A 21,970-nucleotide genomic window follows, 5' to 3' on the forward strand; every position below is an offset into this window, starting at 1 on the left:
GGAATTGGGTCTGCGTTGTTGTTCAGGGGCCTGTGGGCCGGAGTGGCTGGCTAGCTCCAGAAATTTGGCACTGCGCAGTATACCTTTCAGAGCCAAGCTGGCACCAGCGCCAAGTCAGGCTGGTTTGAGAGCGCCAAGAACCTTCTGCAAACTGGCACCAAGAACCTGGGCTGGTGAGTATTGTTTACCCGTGAAAATGGCCAGCGTTTCTGTTCGGTGGGCTGTGGCCCAGAGTGGCCGGCTGGCTCCTGAAATTCGGCATTGCGCAGGATGCCTACCAGAGCAGAGCTGGCACCAGCGCCAAGTCAGGCTGGTTTGAGAGCGCCAAGTACCTCCTGCAAACTGGCACCAAGAACCTGGGCTGCTGAGTATTGTTTACCCGTGAAAATGGCCGGCGTTTGTGTTAGTGGGGCCTGTGGTCCAGAGTGGCCGTATGGCTCCTGAAATTCGGCATTGCACAGAGTGCCAATGAGAGCCAAGATGGCACCAGTGCCAAGTCAGGCTGGTTTGACAGAGCCAAGAACCTTCTGCAAACTGGCACCAAGAACCTGGGCTGCTGAGTATTGTTTACCTTGGAAAATGGCCGGCGTTTGTGTTCGGTGGGCTGTGGCACAGAGTGGTCGGCTGGCTCCTCAAATTCGGCATTGCACAGGGTCCGTCCAAGAGCCAAGCTGGCACCAGTGCCATGTCAGGCTGGTTTGACTGTGCCAAGTACCTCCTGCTAACTGACCCCAAGAACCTGGGTGGCTGAGTATTGTTTACCTGGTAAAATGGCCGGTGTTTGTGTTTGGGGGCCTATGGTACAGTGTGGCCGGCTGGCTCCTGAAATTCGGCATAGAGCAGGATGCCTACGAGAGTGAAGCTGGCACCAGTGCCAAGTCAGGCCGGTTTGACAGTGCCAAGAACCTTCTGCAAACTGGCACCAACAACCAGGGCTGGTGAGTATTGTTTACCTTAGAAAGTGGCCGGTGTTTGTGTTCGGTGGGCTGTTGCAAGGTGTTGCCGGCTTGCACCAGAAATTCGGCCCTGCGCGGGGTCCCTCCCAGGGACAAGCTGGCACCAGTGCCAAGTCAGGCTGGTTTTGACAGTTCCATGTACCTACTGCAAACTGAAACCAAGAACCCCTGCTGGTGACTTTTGTTTGGCAGGGAAAGGGACGGTGTTTGTGTTCTGGGGCCTGTGGTCCAGAGTGGCCGGCTGGCTCCTGAAATTCAGCATTGCAGAGGATGCCTAGGAGAGTGAAGCTGGCACCAGTGCCAAGTCAGGCTGGTTTGACAGATCCAAGTACCTCCAGAAAACTGACACCAAGAACCTGGGCTGCTGAGTATTGTTTACCTGGGAAAATTGCCGGCGATTGTGTTCGGTGGGCTGTGGCGCGGAGTGGCCGTATGGCTCCTGAAATTCGGCATTGTGCAGGGTGCCTACTAGAGCAGAGCTGGCACCAGCGCCAAGTCAGGCTGGTTTGACAGTGAAAGTACCTCCTGCAAACTGAAACTAAGAACCTTGGTTGGTGAGTATTGTTTACCTGGGAAAATGGCCGGCGTTTGTGTTTGGGTGCCTGTGGTCCAGAGTGGCCGTATGGCTCCTGAAATTCGGCATTGCACAGAGTGCCTACGAGAGCCAAGATGGCACCAGTGCCAAGTCAGGCTGGTTTGACAGAGCCAAGAACCTTCTGCAAACTGGCACCAAGAACCTGGGCTGCTGAGTATTGTTTACCTTGGAAAATGGCCGGCGTTTGTGTTCGGTGGGCTGTGGCACAGAGTGGTCGGCTGGCTCCTCAAATTCGGCATTACACAGGGTCCCTCCAAGAGCCAAGCTGGCTCCAGTGCCAAGTCAGGTTGGCTTCACGGTGCCAAGTACCTCTTGCTAACTGACCCCAAGAACCTGAGCTGGTGAGTATTGTTTACCCGTGAAAATGGCCGGCATTTGTGTTCGGTGGGCTGTGGTCCAGAGTGGCCGGCTGGCTCCTGAGATTCGGCATAGAGCAGGATGCCTACCAGAGCAGAGCTGGCACCAGCAACAAGTCAGGCTGGTTTTACACTGCCAAGAACCTTCTGCAAACTGGCACTAAGAACCTGGGCTGGTGATTATTGTTTACCTGGGAAAATGACCGGCGTTTCTGTTCGGTGGGCTGTTGCAAGTTTTTGCCGGCTGGCTCCAGAAATTCGGCATTGCGCAGGGTCCCTCCCAGGGACAAGCTGGCACCAGTGCCAAGTCTGGCTGGTTTTGACAGTTCCAAGTACCTACTGCAAACTCAAAACAAGAACCCCTGCTGGTGACTTTTGTTTGGCAGGCAAAGAGACGGTGTTGGTGTTCTGGGGCCTGTGGTCCGGAGCGGCCGTCTGGCTCCTGAAATTCGGCATTGCAGAGGATGCCTAGGAGAGTGCAGCTGGCACCAGTGCCAAGTCAGGCTGGTTTGACAGTGCCAAGAACCTTCTGCAAACTGGCACCAAGAACCTGGGCTGCTGAGTATTGTTTACCTTGGAAAATGGCCGGCATTTGTGTTCGGTGGGCTGTAGCACAGAGTGGTTGGCTGGCTCCTCAAATTCTGCATTGCACAGGGTCCCTCCAACAGCCAAGCCGGCACCAGCGCCAAGCCAGGCCGGCTTGACAGTGCCAAGTACCTCCTGCTAACTGACACCAAGAACCTGGGCTGCTGAGTATTGTTTACCTGGGAAAATGGGCGGCGTTAGTGTTTGGAGGCTTGTGGTCCGGAGTGACCGTATGGCTCCTGAAATTCAGCATTGCAGAGGATGCCTACAAAAGTGAAGCTGGCACCAGTGCCAAGTCAGGCTGGTTTGACAGAGACAAGAACCTTCTGCAAACTGGCACCAAGAACCTGGGCTGCTGAGTATTGTTTACCTGGGAAAATGGCCGGCGTTAGTGTTCGGTGGGCTGTGGCCCAGAGTGGCCGGCTGGCTCCTGAAATTCGGCATTGCGCAGGATGCCTACCAGAGCAGAGCTGGCACCAGCGCCAAGTCAGGCTGGTTTGAGAGCGCCAAGTACCTCCTGCAAACTGGCACCAAGAACCTGGGCTGCTGAGTATTGTTTACCCGTGAAAATGGCCGGCGTTTGTGTTAGTGGGGCCTGTGGTCCAGAGTGGCCGTATGGCTCCTGAAATTCGGCATTGCACAGAGTGCCAATGAGAGCCAAGATGGCACCAGTGCCAAGTCAGGCTGGTTTGACAGAGCCAAGAACCTTCTGCAAACTGGCACCAAGAACCTGGGCTGCTGAGTATTGTTTACCTTGGAAAATGGCCGGCGTTTGTGTTCGGTGGGCTGTGGCACAGAGTGGTCGGCTGGCTCCTCAAATTCGGCATTGCACAGGGTCCGTCCAAGAGCCAAGCTGGCACCAGTGCCATGTCAGGCTGGTTTGACTGTGCCAAGTACCTCCTGCTAACTGACCCCAAGAACCTGGGTGGCTGAGTATTGTTTACCTGGGAAAATGGCCGGTGTTTGTGTTTGGGGGCCTATGGTACAGTGTGGCCGGCTGGCTCCTGAAATTCGGCATAGAGCAGGATGCCTACGAGAGTGAAGCTGGCACCAGTGCCAAGTCAGGCCGGTTTGACAGTGCCAAGAACCTTCTGCAAACTGGCACCAACAACCAGGGCTGGTGAGTATTGTTTACCTTAGAAAGTGGCCGGTGTTTGTGTTCGGTGGGCTGTTGCAAGGTGTTGCCGGCTTGCACCAGAAATTCGGCCCTGCGCGGGGTCCCTCCCAGGGACAAGCTGGCACCAGTGCCAAGTCAGGCTGGTTTTGACAGTTCCATGTACCTACTGCAAACTGAAACCAAGAACCCCTGCTGGTGACTTTTGTTTGGCAGGGAAAGGGACGGTGTTTGTGTTCTGGGGCCTGTGGTCCAGAGTGGCCGGCTGGCTCCTGAAATTCAGCATTGCAGAGGATGCCTAGGAGAGTGAAGCTGGCACCAGTGCCAAGTCAGGCTGGTTTGACAGATCCAAGTACCTCCAGAAAACTGACACCAAGAACCTGGGCTGCTGAGTATTGTTTACCTGGGAAAATTGCCGGCGATTGTGTTCGGTGGGCTGTGGCGCGGAGTGGCCGTATGGCTCCTGAAATTCGGCATTGTGCAGGGTGCCTACTAGAGCAGAGCTGGCACCAGCGCCAAGTCAGGCTGGTTTGACAGTGAAAGTACCTCCTGCAAACTGAAACTAAGAACCTTGGTTGGTGAGTATTGTTTACCTGGGAAAATGGCCGGCGTTTGTGTTTGGGTGCCTGTGGTCCAGAGTGGCCGTATGGCTCCTGAAATTCGGCATTGCACAGAGTGCCTACGAGAGCCAAGATGGCACCAGTGCCAAGTCAGGCTGGTTTGACAGAGCCAAGAACCTTCTGCAAACTGGCACCAAGAACCTGGGCTGCTGAGTATTGTTTACCTTGGAAAATGGCCGGCGTTTGTGTTCGGTGGGCTGTGGCACAGAGTGGTCGGCTGGCTCCTCAAATTCGGCATTACACAGGGTCCCTCCAAGAGCCAAGCTGGCTCCAGTGCCAAGTCAGGTTGGCTTCACGGTGCCAAGTACCTCTTGCTAACTGACCCCAAGAACCTGAGCTGGTGAGTATTGTTTACCCGTGAAAATGGCCGGCATTTGTGTTCGGTGGGCTGTGGTCCAGAGTGGCCGGCTGGCTCCTGAGATTCGGCATAGAGCAGGATGCCTACCAGAGCAGAGCTGGCACCAGCAACAAGTCAGGCTGGTTTTACACTGCCAAGAACCTTCTGCAAACTGGCACTAAGAACCTGGGCTGGTGATTATTGTTTACCTGGGAAAATGACCGGCGTTTCTGTTCGGTGGGCTGTTGCAAGTTTTTGCCGGCTGGCTCCAGAAATTCGGCATTGCGCAGGGTCCCTCCCAGGGACAAGCTGGCACCAGTGCCAAGTCTGGCTGGTTTTGACAGTTCCAAGTACCTACTGCAAACTCAAAACAAGAACCCCTGCTGGTGACTTTTGTTTGGCAGGCAAAGAGACGGTGTTGGTGTTCTGGGGCCTGTGGTCCGGAGCGGCCGTCTGGCTCCTGAAATTCGGCATTGCAGAGGATGCCTAGGAGAGTGCAGCTGGCACCAGTGCCAAGTCAGGCTGGTTTGACAGTGCCAAGAACCTTCTGCAAACTGGCACCAAGAACCTGGGCTGCTGAGTATTGTTTACCTTGGAAAATGGCCGGCATTTGTGTTCGGTGGGCTGTAGCACAGAGTGGTTGGCTGGCTCCTCAAATTCTGCATTGCACAGGGTCCCTCCAACAGCCAAGCCGGCACCAGCGCCAAGCCAGGCCGGCTTGACAGTGCCAAGTACCTCCTGCTAACTGACACCAAGAACCTGGGCTGCTGAGTATTGTTTACCTGGGAAAATGGGCGGCGTTAGTGTTTGGAGGCTTGTGGTCCGGAGTGACCGTATGGCTCCTGAAATTCAGCATTGCAGAGGATGCCTACAAAAGTGAAGCTGGCACCAGTGCCAAGTCAGGCTGGTTTGACAGAGACAAGAACCTTCTGCAAACTGGCACCAAGAACCTGGGCTGCTGAGTATTGTTTACCTGGGAAAATGGCCGGCGTTAGTGTTCGGTGGGCTGTGGCCCGGAGTGGTCGTCTGGCTCCTGAAATTCGGCATTGCACAGGGTCCGTCCAAGAGCTAAGATGGCACCAGTGACATGTCAGGCTGGTTTGACAGTGCAAAGAACCTTCTGCAAACTGGCACCAAGAACCTGGGCTGCTGAGTATTGTTTACCTTGGAAAATGGCCGGCGTTTGTGTTCCGTTGGCTGTGGCACAGAGTGGTCGGCTGGCTCCTCAAATTCGGCATTACACAGGGTCCCTCCAAGAGCCAAGCTGGCACCAGTGCCAAGTCAGGTTGGTTTGACGGTGCCAAGTACCTCGTGCTAACTGACACCAAGAACCTGGGCTGCTGAGTATTGTTTACCTGGGAAAATGGCCGGCGTTTCTGTTCGGTGGGCTGTGGTCCAGAGTGGCCGGCTGGCTCCTGAGATTCGGCATAGAGCAGGATGCCTACCAGAGCAGAGCTTGCACCAGCAACAAGGTTTTACACTGCCAAGAACCTTCTGCAAACTGGCACCAAAAACCTGGGCTGCTGAGTATTGTTTACCTGGGAAAATGACCGGCGTTTCTGTTTGGTGGGCTGTTGCAAGTTTTTCCGGCTTGCTGCAGAAATTCGGCCCTGCGCAGGGTCCCTCCCAGGGACCAGCTGGCACCAGTGCCAAGTCAGGTTGGCTTGACGGTGCCAAGTACCTCCTGCTAACTGACACCAAGAACCTGGGCTGGTGACTTTAGTTTGGCACGGAACAGTGCCAGCATTTGTGTTTGGGTGTCTGTGGTCCGTCGTGGCTGGCTAGCTCTTGATTTTCAGCATTCCGCAGGATGCCGCCCAGAGCCAAGCTGGCACCAGCAACAAGTCAGGCTGGTTTTACACTGCCAAGAACCTTCTGCAAACTGGCACTAAGAACCTGGGCTGGTGACTTCAGTTTGGCAGGGAATTGGGTCTGCGTTGTTGTTCAGGGGCCTGTGGGCCGGAGTGGCTGGCTAGCTCCAGAAATTTGGCACAGCGCAGTATACTTTGCAGAGCCAAGCTGGCACCAGCGCCAAGTCAGGCTGGTTTGAGAGCGCCAAGAACCTTCTGCAAACTGGCACCAAGAACCTGGGCTGGTGAGTATTGTTTACCCGTGAAAATGGCCAGCGTTTCTGTTCGGTGGGCTGTGGCCCAGAGTGGCCGGCTGGCTCCTGAAATTCGGCATTGCGCAGGATGCCTACCAGAGCAGAGCTGGCACCAGCAACAAGTCAGGCTGGTTTTACACTGCCAAGAACCTTCTGCAAACTGGCACCAAGAACCTGGGCTGCTGAGTATTGTTTACCTGGGAAAATGGCCGGCGTTTGTGTTCGGTGGGCTGTAGCACAGAGTGGTTGGCTGGCTCCTCAAATTCTGCATTGCACAGGGTCCCTCCAACAGCCAAGCCGGCACCAGCGCCAAGCCAGGCCGGCTTGACAGTGCCAAGTACCTCCTGCTAACTGACACCAAGAACCTGGGCTGCTGAGTATTGTTTACCTGGGCAAATGGGCGGCGTTAGTGTTTGGAGGCTTGTGGTCCGGAGTGACCGTATGGCTCCTGAAATTCAGCATTGCAGAGGATGCCTAGGAGGGTGAATCTGGCACCAGTGCCAAGTCAGGCCGGTTTGACAGAGACAAGAACCTTCTGCAAACTGGCACCAAGAACCTGGGCTGCTGAGTATTGTTTACCTTGGAAAATGGCCGGCGTTAGTGTTCGGTGGGCTGTGGCCCGGAGTGGTCGTCTGGCTCCTGAAATTCGGCATTGCACAGGGTCCGTCCAAGAGCCAAGATGGCACCAGTGACATGTCAGGCTGGTTTGACAGTGCAAAGAACCTTCTGCAAACTGGCACCAAGAACCTGGGCTGCTGAGTATTGTTTACCTTGGAAAATGGCCGGCGTTTGTGTTCCGTTGGCTGTGGCACAGAGTGGTCGGCTGGCTCCTCAAATTCGGCATTACACAGGGTCCCTCCAAGAGCCAAGCTGGCACCAGTGCCAAGTCAGGTTGGTTTGACGGTGCCAAGTACCTCGTGCTAACTGACACCAAGAACCTGGGCTGCTGAGTATTGTTTACCTGGGAAAATGGCCGGCGTTTCTGTTCGGTGGGCTGTGGTCCAGAGTGGCCGGCTGGCTCCTGAAATTCGGCATTGCGCAGGATGCCTACGAGAGCAGAGCTGGCACCAGCAACAAGTCAGTCTGCTTTTACACTGCCAAGAACCTTCTGCAAACTGGCACTAAGAACCTGGGCTGGTGAGTATTGTTTACCTGGGAAAATGACCGGCGTTTCTGTTCGGAGGGCTGTTGCAAGTTTTTGCCGGCTTGCTCCAGAAATTCGGCCCTGCGCAGGGTCCCTCCCAGGGACCAGCTGGCACCAGTGCCAAGTCAGGTTGGCTTGACGGTGCCAAGTACCTCCTGCTAACTGACACCAAGAACCTGGGCTGGTGACTTTAGTTTGGCACGGAACAGTGCCAGCATTTGTGTTTGGGTGTCTGTGGTCCGTCGTGGCTGGCTAGCTCTTGATTTTCAGCATTCCGCAGGATGCCGCCCAGAGCCAAGCTGGCACCAGCGCCAACTCAGGCTGGTTTGACAGTGCCAAGTACCTCCTGAAAACTGACACCAAGAACCTGGGCTGGTGACTTCAGTTAGGCAGGGAATTGGGTCTGCGTTGTTGTTCAGGGGCCTGTGGGCCGGAGTGGCTGGCTAGCTCCAGAAATTTGGCACTGCGCAGTATACCTTTCAGAGCCAAGCTGGCACCAGCGCCAAGTCAGGCTGGTTTGAGAGCGCCAAGAACCTTCTGCAAACTGGCACCAAGAACCTGGGCTGGTGAGTATTGTTTACCCGTGAAAATGGCCGGCGTTTGTGTTAGTGGGCCTGTGGTCCAGACTGGCCGGCTGGCTCCTGAAATTCGGCATTGCGCAGGATGCCTACCAGAGCAGAGCTGGCACCAGCAACAAGTCAGGCTGGTTTTACACTGCCAAGAACCTTCTGCAAACTGGCACCAAGAACCTGGGCTGCTGAGTATTGTTTACCTGGGAAAATGACCGGCGTTTCTGTTTGGTGGGCTGTTGCAAGTTTTTCCGGCTTGCTGCAGAAATTCGGCCCTGCGCAGGGTCCCTCCCAGGGACCAGCTGGCACCAGTGCCAAGTCAGGTTGGCTTGACGGTGCCAAGTACCTCCTGCTAACTGACACCAAGAACCTGGGCTGGTGACTTTAGTTTGGCACGGAACAGTGCCAGCATTTGTGTTTGGGTGTCTGTGGTCCGTCGTGGCTGGCTAGCTCTTGATTTTCAGCATTCCGCAGGATGCCGCCCAGAGCCAAGCTGGCACCAGCGCCAACTCAGGCTGGTTTGACAGTGCCAAGTACCTCCTGAAAACTGACACCAAGAACCTGGGCTGGTGACTTCAGTTTGGCAGGGAATTGGGTCTGCGTTGTTGTTCAGGGGCCTGTGGGCCGGAGTGGCTGGCTAGCTCCAGAAATTTGGCACTGCGCAGTATACCTTTCAGAGCCAAGCTGGCACCAGCGCCAAGTCAGGCTGGTTTGAGAGCGCCAAGAACCTTCTGCAAACTGGCACCAAGAACCTGGGCTGGTGAGTATTGTTTACCCGTGAAAATGGCCAGCGTTTCTGTTCGGTGGGCTGTGGCCCAGAGTGGCCGGCTGGCTCCTGAAATTCGGCATTGCGCAGGATGCCTACCAGAGCAGAGCTGGCACCAGCGCCAAGTCAGGCTGGTTTGAGAGCGCCAAGTACCTCCTGCAAACTGGCACCAAGAACCTGGGCTGCTGAGTATTGTTTACCCGTGAAAATGGCCGGCGTTTGTGTTAGTGGGGCCTGTGGTCCAGAGTGGCCGTATGGCTCCTGAAATTCGGCATTGCACAGAGTGCCTACGAGAGCCAAGATGGCACCAGTGCCAAGTCAGGCTGGTTTGACAGAGCCAAGAACCTTCTGCAAACTGGCACCAAGAACCTGGGCTGCTGAGTATTGTTTACCTTGGAAAATGGCCGGCGTTTGTGTTCGGTGGGCTGTGGCCCGGAGTGGTCGGCTGGCTCCTCAAATTCGGCATTGCACAGGGTCCGTCCAAGAGCCAAGCTGGCACCAGTGCCATGTCAGGCTGGTTTGACTGTGCCAAGTACCTCCTGCTAACTGACCCCAAGAACCTGGGTGGCTGAGTATTGTTTACCTGGGAAAATGGCCGGTGTTTGTGTTTGGGGGCCTATGGTACAGTGTGGCCGGCTGGCTCCTGAAATTCGGCATAGAGCAGGATGCCTACGAGAGTGAAGCTGGCACCAGTGCCAAGTCAGGCCGGTTTGACAGTGCCAAGAACCTTCTGCAAACTGGCACCAACAACCAGGGCTGGTGAGTATTGTTTACCTTAGAAAGTGGCCGGTGTTTGTGTTCGGTGGGCTGTTGCAAGGTGTTGCCGGCTTGCACCAGAAATTCGGCCCTGCGCGGGGTCCCTCCCAGGGACAAGCTGGCACCAGTGCCAAGTCAGGCTGGTTTTGACAGTTCCATGTACCTACTGCAAACTGAAACCAAGAACCCCTGCTGGTGACTTTTGTTTGGCAGGGAAAGGGACGGTGTTTGTGTTCTGGGGCCTGTGGTCCAGAGTGGCCGGCTGGCTCCTGAAATTCAGCATTGCAGAGGATGCCTAGGAGAGTGAAGCTGGCACCAGTGCCAAGTCAGGCTGGTTTGACAGATCCAAGTACCTCCAGAAAACTGACACCAAGAACCTGGGCTGCTGAGTATTGTTTACCTGGGAAAATTGCCGGCGATTGTGTTCGGTGGGCTGTGGCGCGGAGTGGCCGTATGGCTCCTGAAATTCGGCATTGTGCAGGGTGCCTACTAGAGCAGAGCTGGCACCAGCGCCAAGTCAGGCTGGTTTGACAGTGAAAGTACCTCCTGCAAACTGAAACTAAGAACCTTGGTTGGTGAGTATTGTTTACCTGGGAAAATGGCCGGCGTTTGTGTTTGGGTGCCTGTGGTCCAGAGTGGCCGTATGGCTCCTGAAATTCGGCATTGCACAGAGTGCCTACGAGAGCCAAGATGGCACCAGTGCCAAGTCAGGCTGGTTTGACAGAGCCAAGAACCTTCTGCAAACTGGCACCAAGAACCTGGGCTGCTGAGTATTGTTTACCTTGGAAAATGGCCGGCGTTTGTGTTCGGTGGGCTGTGGCACAGAGTGGTCGGCTGGCTCCTCAAATTCGGCATTACACAGGGTCCCTCCAAGAGCCAAGCTGGCTCCAGTGCCAAGTCAGGTTGGCTTCACGGTGCCAAGTACCTCTTGCTAACTGACCCCAAGAACCTGAGCTGGTGAGTATTGTTTACCCGTGAAAATGGCCGGCATTTGTGTTCGGTGGGCTGTGGTCCAGAGTGGCCGGCTGGCTCCTGAGATTCGGCATAGAGCAGGATGCCTACCAGAGCAGAGCTGGCACCAGCAACAAGTCAGGCTGGTTTTACACTGCCAAGAACCTTCTGCAAACTGGCACTAAGAACCTGGGCTGGTGATTATTGTTTACCTGGGAAAATGACCGGCGTTTCTGTTCGGTGGGCTGTTGCAAGTTTTTGCCGGCTGGCTCCAGAAATTCGGCATTGCGCAGGGTCCCTCCCAGGGACAAGCTGGCACCAGTGCCAAGTCTGGCTGGTTTTGACAGTTCCAAGTACCTACTGCAAACTCAAAACAAGAACCCCTGCTGGTGACTTTTGTTTGGCAGGCAAAGAGACGGTGTTGGTGTTCTGGGGCCTGTGGTCCGGAGCGGCCGTCTGGCTCCTGAAATTCGGCATTGCAGAGGATGCCTAGGAGAGTGCAGCTGGCACCAGTGCCAAGTCAGGCTGGTTTGACAGTGCCAAGAACCTTCTGCAAACTGGCACCAAGAACCTGGGCTGCTGAGTATTGTTTACCTTGGAAAATGGCCGGCATTTGTGTTCGGTGGGCTGTAGCACAGAGTGGTTGGCTGGCTCCTCAAATTCGGCATTGCACAGGGTCCCTCCAACAGCCAAGCCGGCACCAGCGCCAAGCCAGGCCGGCTTGACAGTGCCAAGTACCTCCTGCTAACTGACACCAAGAACCTGGGCTGCTGAGTATTGTTTACCTGGGAAAATGGGCGGCGTTAGTGTTTGGAGGCTTGTGGTCCGGAGTGACCGTATGGCTCCTGAAATTCAGCATTGCAGAGGATGCCTACAAAAGTGAAGCTGGCACCAGTGCCAAGTCAGGCTGGTTTGACAGAGACAAGAACCTTCTGCAAACTGGCACCAAGAACCTGGGCTGCTGAGTATTGTTTACCTGGGAAAATGGCCGGCGTTAGTGTTCGGTGGGCTGTGGCCCGGAGTGGTCGTCTGGCTCCTGAAATTCGGCATTGCACAGGGTCCGTCCAAGAGCCAAGATGGCACCAGTGACATGTCAGGCTGGTTTGACAGTGCAAAGAACCTTCTGCAAACTGGCACCAAGAACCTGGGCTGCTGAGTATTGTTTACCTTGGAAAATGGCCGGCGTTTGTGTTCCGTTGGCTGTGGCACAGAGTGGTCGGCTGGCTCCTCAAATTCGGCATTACACAGGGTCCCTCCAAGAGCCAAGCTGGCACCAGTGCCAAGTCAGGTTGGTTTGACGGTGCCAAGTACCTCGTGCTAACTGACACCAAGAACCTGGGCTGCTGAGTATTGTTTACCTGGGAAAATGGCCGGCGTTTCTGTTCGGTGGGCTGTGGTCCAGAGTGGCCGGCTGGCTCCTGAAATTCGGCATAGAGCAGGATGCCTACCAGAGCAGAGCTTGCACCAGCAACAAGCTTTTACACTGCCAAGAACCTTCTGCAAACTGGCACCAAGAACCTGGGCTGCTGAGTATTGTTTACCTGGGAAAATGACCGGCGTTTCTGTTTGGTGGGCTGTTGCAAGTTTTTCCGGCTTGCTGCAGAAATTCGGCCCTGCGCAGGGTCCCTCCCAGGGACCAGCTGGCACCAGTGCCAAGTCAGGTTGGCTTGACGGTGCCAAGTACCTCCTGCTAACTGACACCAAGAACCTGGGCTGGTGACTTTAGTTTGGCACGGAACAGTGCCAGCATTTGTGTTTGGGTGTCTGTGGTCCGTCGTGGCTGGCTAGCTCTTGATTTTCAGCATTCCGCAGGATGCCGCCCAGAGCCAAGCTGGCACCAGCGCCAAGTCAGGCTGGTTTGACAGTGCCAAGTACCTCCTGAAAACTGACACCAAGAACCTGGGCTGGTGACTTCAGTTTGGCAGGGAATTGGGTCTGCGTTGTTGTTCAGGGGCCTGTGGGCCGGAGTGGCTGGCTAGCTCCAGAAATTTGGCACTGCGCAGTATACCTTTCAGAGCCAAGCTGGCACCAGCGCCAAGTCAGGCTGGTTTGAGAGCGCCAAGAACCTTCTGCAAACTGGCACCAAGAACCTGGGCTGGTGAGTATTGTTTACCCGTGAAAATGGCCAGCGTTTCTGTTCGGTGGGCTGTGGCCCAGAGTGGCCGGCTGGCTCCTGAAATTCGGCATTGCGCAGGATGCCTACCAGAGCAGAGCTGGCACCAGCAACAAGTCAGGCTGGTTTTACACTGCCAAGAACCTTCTGCAAACTGGCACCAAGAACCTGGGCTGCTGAGTATTGTTTACCTGGGAAAATGGCCGGCGTTTGTGTTCGGTGGGCTGTAGCACAGAGTGGTTGGCTGGCTCCTCAAATTCTGCATTGCACAGGGTCCCTCCAACAGCCAAGCCGGCACCAGCGCCAAGCCAGGCCAGCTTGACAGTGCCAAGTACCTCCTGCTAACTGACACCAAGAACCTGGGCTGCTGAGTATTGTTTACCTGGGCAAATGGGCGGCGTTAGTGTTTGGAGGCTTGTGGTCCGGAGTGACCGTATGGCTCCTGAAATTCAGCATTGCAGAGGATGCCTAGGAGGGTGAATCTGGCACCAGTGCCAAGTCAGGCCGGTTTGACAGAGACAAGAACCTTCTGCAAACTGGCACCAAGAACCTGGGCTGCTGAGTATTGTTTACCTTGGAAAATGGCCGGCGTTAGTGTTCGGTGGGCTGTGGCCCGGAGTGGTCGTCTGGCTCCTCAAATTCGGCATTGCACAGGATCCGTCCAAGAGCCAAGATGGCACCAGTGACATGTCAGGCTGGTTTGACAGTGCAAAGAACCTTCTGCAAACTGGCACCAAGAACCTGGGCTGCTGAGTATTGTTTACCTTGGAAAATGGCCGGCGTTTGTGTTCCGTTGGCTGTGGCACAGAGTGGTCGGCTGGCTCCTCAAATTCGGCATTACACAGGGTCCCTCCAAGAGCCAAGCTGGCACCAGTGCCAAGTCAGGTTGGTTTGAGAGCGCCAAGAACCTCGTGCTAACTGACACCAAGAACCTGGGCTGCTGAGTATTGTTTACCTGGGAAAATGGCCGGTGTTTGTGTTCGGTGGGCTGTGGTCCAGAGTGGCCGGCTGGCTCCTGAAATTCGGCATTGCGCAGGATGCCTACGAGAGCAGAGCTGGCACCAGCAACAAGTCAGTCTGCTTTTACACTGCCAAGAACCTTCTGCAAACTGGCACTAAGAACCTGGGCTGGTGAGTATTGTTTACCTGGGAAAATGACCGGCGTTTCTGTTCGGAGGGCTGTTGGAAGTTTTTGCCGGCTTGCTCCAGAAATTCGGCCCTGCGCAGGGTCCCTCCCAGGGACAAGCTGGCACCAGTGCCAAGTCAGGCTGGCTTGACGGTGCCAAGTACCTCCTGCTAACTGACACCAAGAACCTGGGCTGGTGACTTTAGTTTGGCACGGAACAGTGCCAGCATTTGTGTTTGGGTGTCTGTGGTCCGTCGTGGCTGGCTAGCTCTTGATTTTCAGCATTCCGCAGGATGCCGCCCAGAGCCAAGCTGGCACCAGCGCCAAGTCAGGCTGGTTTGACAGTGCCAAGTACCTCCTGCAAACTGGCACCAAGAACCTGGGCTGCTGAGTATTGTTTACCCGTGAAAATGGCCGGCGTTTGTGTTAGTGGGCCTGTGGTCCAGAGTGGCTGTATGGCTCCTGAAATTCGGCATTGCACAGAGTGCCTACGAGAGCCAAGATGGCACCTGTGCCAAGTCAGGCTGGTTTGAGAGCGCCAAGTACATCCTACAAACTGGCACCAAGAATCTGGGCTGGTGAGTATTGTTTACCTGGGAAAATGGCCGGCGTTTGTGTTCGGTGGGCTGTGGCACAGAGTGGTCGGCTGGCTCCTCAAATTCCGCATTGCACAGGGTCCCTCCAAGAGCCAAGCTGGCACCAGTGCCATGTCAGGCTGGTTTGACTGTGCCAAGTACCTCCTGCTAACTGACCCCAAGAACCTGGGTGGCTGAGTATTGTTTACCTGGGAAAATGGCCAGTGTTTGTGTTTGGGGGCCTATGGTACAGTGTGGCCGGCTGGCTCCTGAGATTCGGCATAGAGCAGGATGCCTACGAGAGTGAAGCTGGCACCAGTGCCAAGTCAGGCCGGTTTGACAGTGCCAAGAACCTTCTGCAAACTGGCACCAACAACCAGGGCTGGTGAGTATTGTTTACCTTAGAAAGTGGCCGGTGTTTGTGTTCGGTGGGCTGTTGCAAGGTGTTGCCGGCTTGCACCAGAAATTCGGCCCTGCGCGGGGTCCCTCCCAGGGACAAGCTGGCACCAGTGCCAAGTCAGGCTGGTTTTGACAGTTCCATGTACCTACTGCAAACTGAAACCAAGAACCCCTGCTGGTGACTTTTGTTTGGCAGGGAAAGGGACGGTGTTGGTGTTCTGAGGCCTGTGGTCCGGAGTGGCCGTCTGGCTCCTGAAATTCGGCATTGCAGAGGATGCCTAGGAGAGTGAAGCTGGCACCAGTGCCAAGTCAGGCTGGTTTGACAGTGCCAAGAACCTTCTGCAAACTGGCACCAAGAACCTGGGCTGCTGAGTATTGTTTACCCGTGAAAATGGCCGGCATTTGTGTTCGGTGGGCTGTAGCACAGAGTGGTTGGCTGGCTCCTGAAATTCGGCATTGCAGAGGATGCCTAGGAGAGTGAAGCTGGCATCAGTGCCAAGTCAGGCTGGTTTGACAGATCCAAGTACCTCCAGAAAACTGACACCAAGAACCTGGGCTGCTGAGTATTGTTTACCTGGGAAAATTGCCGGCGATTGTGTTCGGTGGGCTGTGGCCCGGAGTGGCCGTATGGCTCCTGAAATTCGGCATTGTGCAGGGTGCCTACCAGAGCAGAGCTGGCACCAGCGCCAAGTCAGGCTGGTTTGACAGTGAAAGTACCTCCTGCAAACTGAAACTAAGAACCTTGGTTGGTGAGTATTGTTTACCTGGGAAAATGGCCGGCGTTTGTGTTTGGGTGCCTGTGGTCCAGAGTGGCCGTATGGCTCCTGAAATTCGGCATTGCACAGAGTGCCTACCAGAGCCAAGATGGCACCAGTGCCAAGTCAGGCTGGTTTGACAGAGCCAAGAACCTTCTGCAAACTGGCACCAAGAACCTGGGCTGCTGAGTATTGTTTACCTTGGAAAATGGCCGGCGTTTGTGTTCGGTGGGCTGTGGCACAGAGTGGTCGGCTGGCTCCTCAAATTCGGCATTACACAGGGTCCCTCCAAGAGCCAAGCTGGCTCCAGTGCCAAGTCAGGTTGGCTTCACGGTGCCAAGTACCTCTTGCTAACTGACCCCAAGAACCTGAGCTGGTGAGTATTGTTTACCCGTGAAAATGGCCAGCATTTGTGTTCGGTGGGCTGTGGTCCAGAGTGGCCGGCTGGCTCCTGAGATTCGGCATAGAGCAGGATGCCTACCAGAGCAGAGCTGGCACCAGCAACAAGTCAGGCTGGTTTTACACTGCCAAGAACCTTCTGCAAACTGGCACTAAGAACCTGGGCTGGTGATTATTGTTTACCTGGGAAAATGGCCGGCGTTTCTGTTCGGTGGGCTGTTGCAAGTTTTTGCCGGCTGCCTCCAGAAATTCGGCATTGCGCAGGGTCCCTCCCAGGGACAAGCTGGCACCAGTGCCAAGTCTGGCTGGTTTTGACAGTTCCAAGTACCTACTGCAAACTCAAAACAAGAACCCCTGCTGGTGACTTTTGTTTGGCAGGCAAAGAGACGGTGTTGGTGTTCTGGGGCCTGTGGTCCGGAGCGGCCGTCTGGCTCCTGAAATTCGGCATTGCAGAGGATGCCTAGGAGAGTGCAGCTGGCACCAGTGCCAAGTCAGGCTGGTTTGACAGTGCCAAGAACCTTCTGCAAACTGGCACCAAGAACCTGGGCTGCTGAGTATTGTTTACCTTGGAAAATGGCCGGCATTTGTGTTCGGTGGGCTGTAGCACAGAGTGGTTGGCTGGCTCCTCAAATTCGGCATTGCACAGGGTCCCTCCAACAGCCAAGCCGGCACCAGCGCCAAGCCAGGCCGGCTTGACAGTGCCAAGTACCTCCTGCTAACTGACACCAAGAACCTGGGCTGCTGAGTATTGTTTACCTGGGAAAATGGGCGGCGTTAGTGTTTGGAGGCTTGTGGTCCGGAGTGACCGTATGGCTCCTGAAATTCAGCATTGCAGAGGATGCCTACAAAAGTGAAGCTGGCACCAGTGCCAAGTCAGGCTGGTTTGACAGAGACAAGAACCTTCTGCAAACTGGCACCAAGAACCTGGGCTGCTGAGTATTGTTTACCTGGGAAAATGGCCGGCGTTTCTGTTCGGTGGGCTGTGGTCCAGAGTGGCTGGCTGGCTCCTGAGATTCGGCATAGAGCAGGATGCCTACCAGAGCAGAGCTTGCACCAGCAACAAGGTTTTACACTGCCAAGAACCTTCTGCAAACTGGCACCAAGAACCTGGGCTGCTGAGTATTGTTTACCTGGGAAAATGACCGGCGTTTCTGTTTGGTGGGCTGTTGCAAGTTTTTCCGGCTTGCTGCAGAAATTCGGCCCTGCGCAGGGTCCCTCCCAGGGACCAGCTGGCACCAGTGCCAAGTCAGGTTGGCTTGACGGTGCCAAGTACCTCCTGCTAACTGACACCAAGAACCTGGGCTGGTGACTTTAGTTTGGCACGGAACAGTGCCAGCATTTGTGTTTGGGTGTCTGTGGTCCGTCGTGGCTGGCTAGCTCTTGATTTTCAGCATTCCGCAGGATGCCGCCCAGAGCCAAGCTGGCACCAGCGCCAACTCAGGCTGGTTTGACAGTGCCAAGTACCTCCTGAAAACTGACACCAAGAACCTGGGCTGGTGACTTCAGTTTGGCAGGGAATTGGGTCTGCGTTGTTGTTCAGGGGCCTGTGGGCCGGAGTGGCTGGCTAGCTCCAGAAATTTGGCACTGCGCAGTATACCTTTCAGAGCCAAGCTGGCACCAGCGCCAAGTCAGGCTGGTTTGAGAGCGCCAAGAACCTCCTGCAAACTGGCACCAAGAACCTGGGCTGGTGAGTATTGTTTACCCGTGAAAATGGCCAGCGTTTCTGTTCGGTGGGCTGTGGCCCAGAGTGGCCAGCTGGCTCCTGAAATTCGGCATTGCGCAGGATGCCTACCAGAGCAGAGCTGGCACCAGCAACAAGTCAGGCTGGTTTTACACTGCCAAGAACCTTCTGCAAACTGGCACCAACAACCAGGGCTGGTGAGTATTGTTTACCTGGGAAAATGACCGGCGTTTCTCTTCGATGGGCCGTTGGAAGTTTTTGCCAGCTGGCTCCAGAAATTCGGCATTGTGCAGGGTCCCTCCCAGGGACAAGCTTGCACCAGTGCAAAGTCAGGCTGGTTTTGACAGTTCCAAGTACCTCCTGCAAACTGAAACCAAGAACCCGTGCTGGTGACTTTTGTTTGGCAGGGAAAGGGACGGTGTTGGTGTTCTGAGGCCTGTGGTCCGGAGTGGCCGTCTGGCTCCTGAAATTCGGCATTGCAGAGGATGCCTAGGAGAGTGCAGCTGGCACCAGTGCCAAGTCAGGCTGGTTTGACAGTGCCAAGAACCTTCTGCAAACTGGCACCAAGAACCTGGGCTGCTGAGTATTGTTTACCTGGGAAAATGGCCGGCATTTGTGTTCGGTGGGCTGTAGCACAGAGTGGTTGGCTGGCTCCTCAAATTCGGCATTGCACAGGGTCCCTCCAACAGCCAAGCCGGCACCAGCGCCAAGCCAGGCCGGCTTGACAGTGCCAAGTACCTCCTGCTAACTGACACCAAGAACCTGGGCTGCTGAGTATTGTTTACCTGGGAAAATGGGCGGCGTTAGTGTTTGGAGGCTTGTGGTCCGGAGTGACCGTATGGCTCCTGAAATTCAGCATTGCAGAGGATGCCTAGGAGGGTGAATCTGGCACCAGTGCCAAGTCAGGCCGGTTTGACAGAGACAAGAACCTTCTGCAAACTGGCACCAAGAACCTGGGCTGCTGAGTATTGTTTACCTTGGAAAATGGCCGGCGTTAGTGTTCGGTGGGCTGTGGCCCGGAGTGGTCGTCTGGCTCCTCAAATTCGGCATTGCACAGGGTCCGTCCAAGAGCCAAGATGGCACCAGTGACATGTTAGGCTGGTTTGACAGTGCAAAGAACCTTCTGCAAACTGGCACCAAGAACCTGGGCTGCTGAGTATTGTTTACCTTGGAAAATGGCCGGCGTTTGTGTTCCGTTGGCTGTGGCACAGAGTGGTCGGCTGGCTCCTCAAATTCGGCATTACACAGGGTCCCTCCAAGAGCCAAGCTGGCACCAGTGCCAAGTCAGGTTGGTTTGACGGTGCCAAGTACCTCGTGCTAACTGACACCAAGAACCTGGGCTGCTGAGTATTGTTTACCTGGGAAAATGGCCGGCGTTTCTGTTCGGTGGGCTGTGGTCCAGAGTGGCCGGCTGGCTCCTGAGATTCGGCATAGAGCAGGATGCCTACCAGAGCAGAGCTTGCACCAGCAACAAGGTTTTACACTGCCAAGAACCTTCTGCAAACTGGCACCAAGAACCTGGGCTGCTGAGTATTGTTTACCTGGGAAAATGACCGGCGTTTCTGTTCGGTGGGCTGTTGCAAGTTTTTCCGGCTTGCTCCAGAAATTCGGCCCTGCGCAGGGTCCCTCCCAGGGATCAGCTGGCACCAGTGCCAAGTCAGGTTGGTTTTGACAGTTCCAAGTACCTCCTGCTAACTGACACCAAGAACCTGGGCTGGTGACTTTAGTTTGGCACGGAACAGTGCCAGCATTTGTGTTTGGGTGTCTGTGGTCCGTCGTGGCTGGCTAGCTCTTGATTTTCAGCATTCCGCAGGATGCCGCCCAGAGCCAAGCTGGCACCAGCGCCAAGTCAGGCTGGTTTGACAGTGCCAAGTACCTCCTGAAAACTGACACCAAGAACCTGGGCTGGTGACTTCAGTTTGGCAGGGAATTGGGTCTGCGTTGTTGTTCAGGGGCCTGTGGGCCGGAGTGGCTGGCTAGCTCCAGAAATTTGGCACTGCGCAGTATACCTTTCAGAGCCAAGCTGGCACCAGCGCCAAGTCAGGCTGGTTTGAGAGCGCCAAGAACCTTCTGCAAACTGGCACCAAGAACCTGGGCTGGTGAGTATTGTTTACCCGTGAAAATGGCCGGCGTTTGTGTTAGTGGGCCTGTGGTCCAGACTGGCCGGCTGGCTCCTGAAATTCGGCATTGCGCAGGATGCCTACCAGAGCAGAGCTGGCACCAGCAACAAGTCAGGCTGGTTTTACACTGCCAAGAACCTTCTGCAAACTGGCACCAAGAACCTGGGCTGCTGAGTATTGTTTACCTGGGAAAATGACCGGCGTTTCTGTTCGATGGGCCGTTGGAAGTTTTTGCCGGCTTCCACCAGAAATTCGGCCCTGCGCAGGGTCCCTTCCCAGGGACAAGCTGGCACCAGTGCCAAGTCAGGCTGGTTTTGACAGTTCCAAGTACCTCCTGCAAACTGAAACCAAGAACCCGTGCTGGTGACTTTTGTTTGGCAGGGAAAGGGACGGTGTTGGTGTTCTGGGGCCTGTGGTCCGGAGTGGCCGTCTGGCTCCTGAAATTCGGCATTGCAGAGGATGCCTAGGAGAGTGCAGCTGGCATCTGTGCCAAGTCAGGCTGGTTTGACAGTGCCAAGAACCTTCTGCAAACTGGCACCAAGAACCTGGGCTGGTGAGTATTGTTTACCTGGGAAAATGGCCGGCGATTGTGTTCGGTGGGCTGTAGCACAGAGTGGTCGGCTGGATCCTCAAATTCGGCATTGCACAGGGTCCCTCCAACAGCCAAGCCGGCACCAGCGCCAAGCCAGGCCGGCTTGACAGTGCCAAGTACCTCCTGCTAACTGACACCAAGAACCTGGGCTGCTGAGTATTGTTTACCTGGGAAAATGGGCGGCGTTAGTGTTTGGAGGCTTGTGGTCCGGAGTGACCGTATGGCTCCTGAAATTCAGCATTGCAGAGGATGCCTAGGAGGGTGAAACTGGCACCAGTGCCAAGTCAGGCCGGTTTGACAGAGACAAGAACCTTCTGCAAACTGGCACCAAGAACCTGGGCTGCTGAGTATTGTTTACCTTGGAAAATGGCCGGCGTTTGTGTCCCGTTGGCTGTGGCACAGAGTGGTCGGCTGGCTCCTCAAATTCGGCATTACACAGGGTCCCTCCAAGAGCCAAGCTGGCACCAGTGCCAAGTCAGGTTGGTTTGACGGTGCCAAGTACCTCGTGCTAACTGACACCAAGAACCTGGGCTGCTGAGTATTGTTTACCTGGGAAAATGGCCGGCGTTTCTGTTCGGTGGGCTGTGGTCCAGAGTGGCCGGCTGGCTCCTGAGATTCGGCATAGAGCAGGATGCCTACCAGAGCAGAGCTTGCACCAGCAACAAGGTTTTACACTGCCAAGAACCTTCTGCAAACTGGCACCAAAAACCTGGGCTGCTGAGTATTGTTTACCTGGGAAAATGACCGGCGTTTCTGTTTGGTGGGCTGTTGCAAGTTTTTCCAGCTTGCTGCAGAAATTCGGCCCTGCGCAGGGTCCCTCCCAGGGACCAGCTGGCACCAGTGCCAAGTCAGGTTGGCTTGACGGTGCCAAGTACCTCCTGCTAACTGACACCAAGAACCTGGGCTGGTGACTTTAGTTTGGCAGGGAACAGTGCCAGCATTTGTGTTTGGGTGTCTGTGGTCCGTCGTGGCTGGCTAGCTCTTGATTTTCAGCATTCCGCAGGATGCCGCCCAGAGCCAAGCTGGCACCAGCGCCAACTCAGGCTGGTTTGACAGTGCCAAGTACCTCCTGAAAACTGACACCAAGAACCTGGGCTGGTGACTTCAGTTAGGCAGGGAATTGGGTCTGCGTTGTTGTTCAGGGGCCTGTGGGTCGGAGTGGCTGGCTAGCTCCAGAAATTTGGCACTGCGCAGTATACCTTTCAGAGCCAAGCTGGCACCAGCAGCAAGTCAGGCTGGTTTGAGAGCGCCAAGAACCTTCTGCAAACTGGCACCAAGAACCTGGGCTGGTGAGTATTGTTTACCCGTGAAAATGGCCGGCGTTTCTGTTCGGTGGGCTGTGGTCCAGAGTGGCCGG

The sequence above is a fragment of the Haemorhous mexicanus genome, chromosome 23, assembly GCF_027477595.1.
Source record: "Haemorhous mexicanus isolate bHaeMex1 chromosome 23, bHaeMex1.pri, whole genome shotgun sequence".
Taxonomy (NCBI): Eukaryota; Metazoa; Chordata; class Aves; order Passeriformes; family Fringillidae; genus Haemorhous; species Haemorhous mexicanus.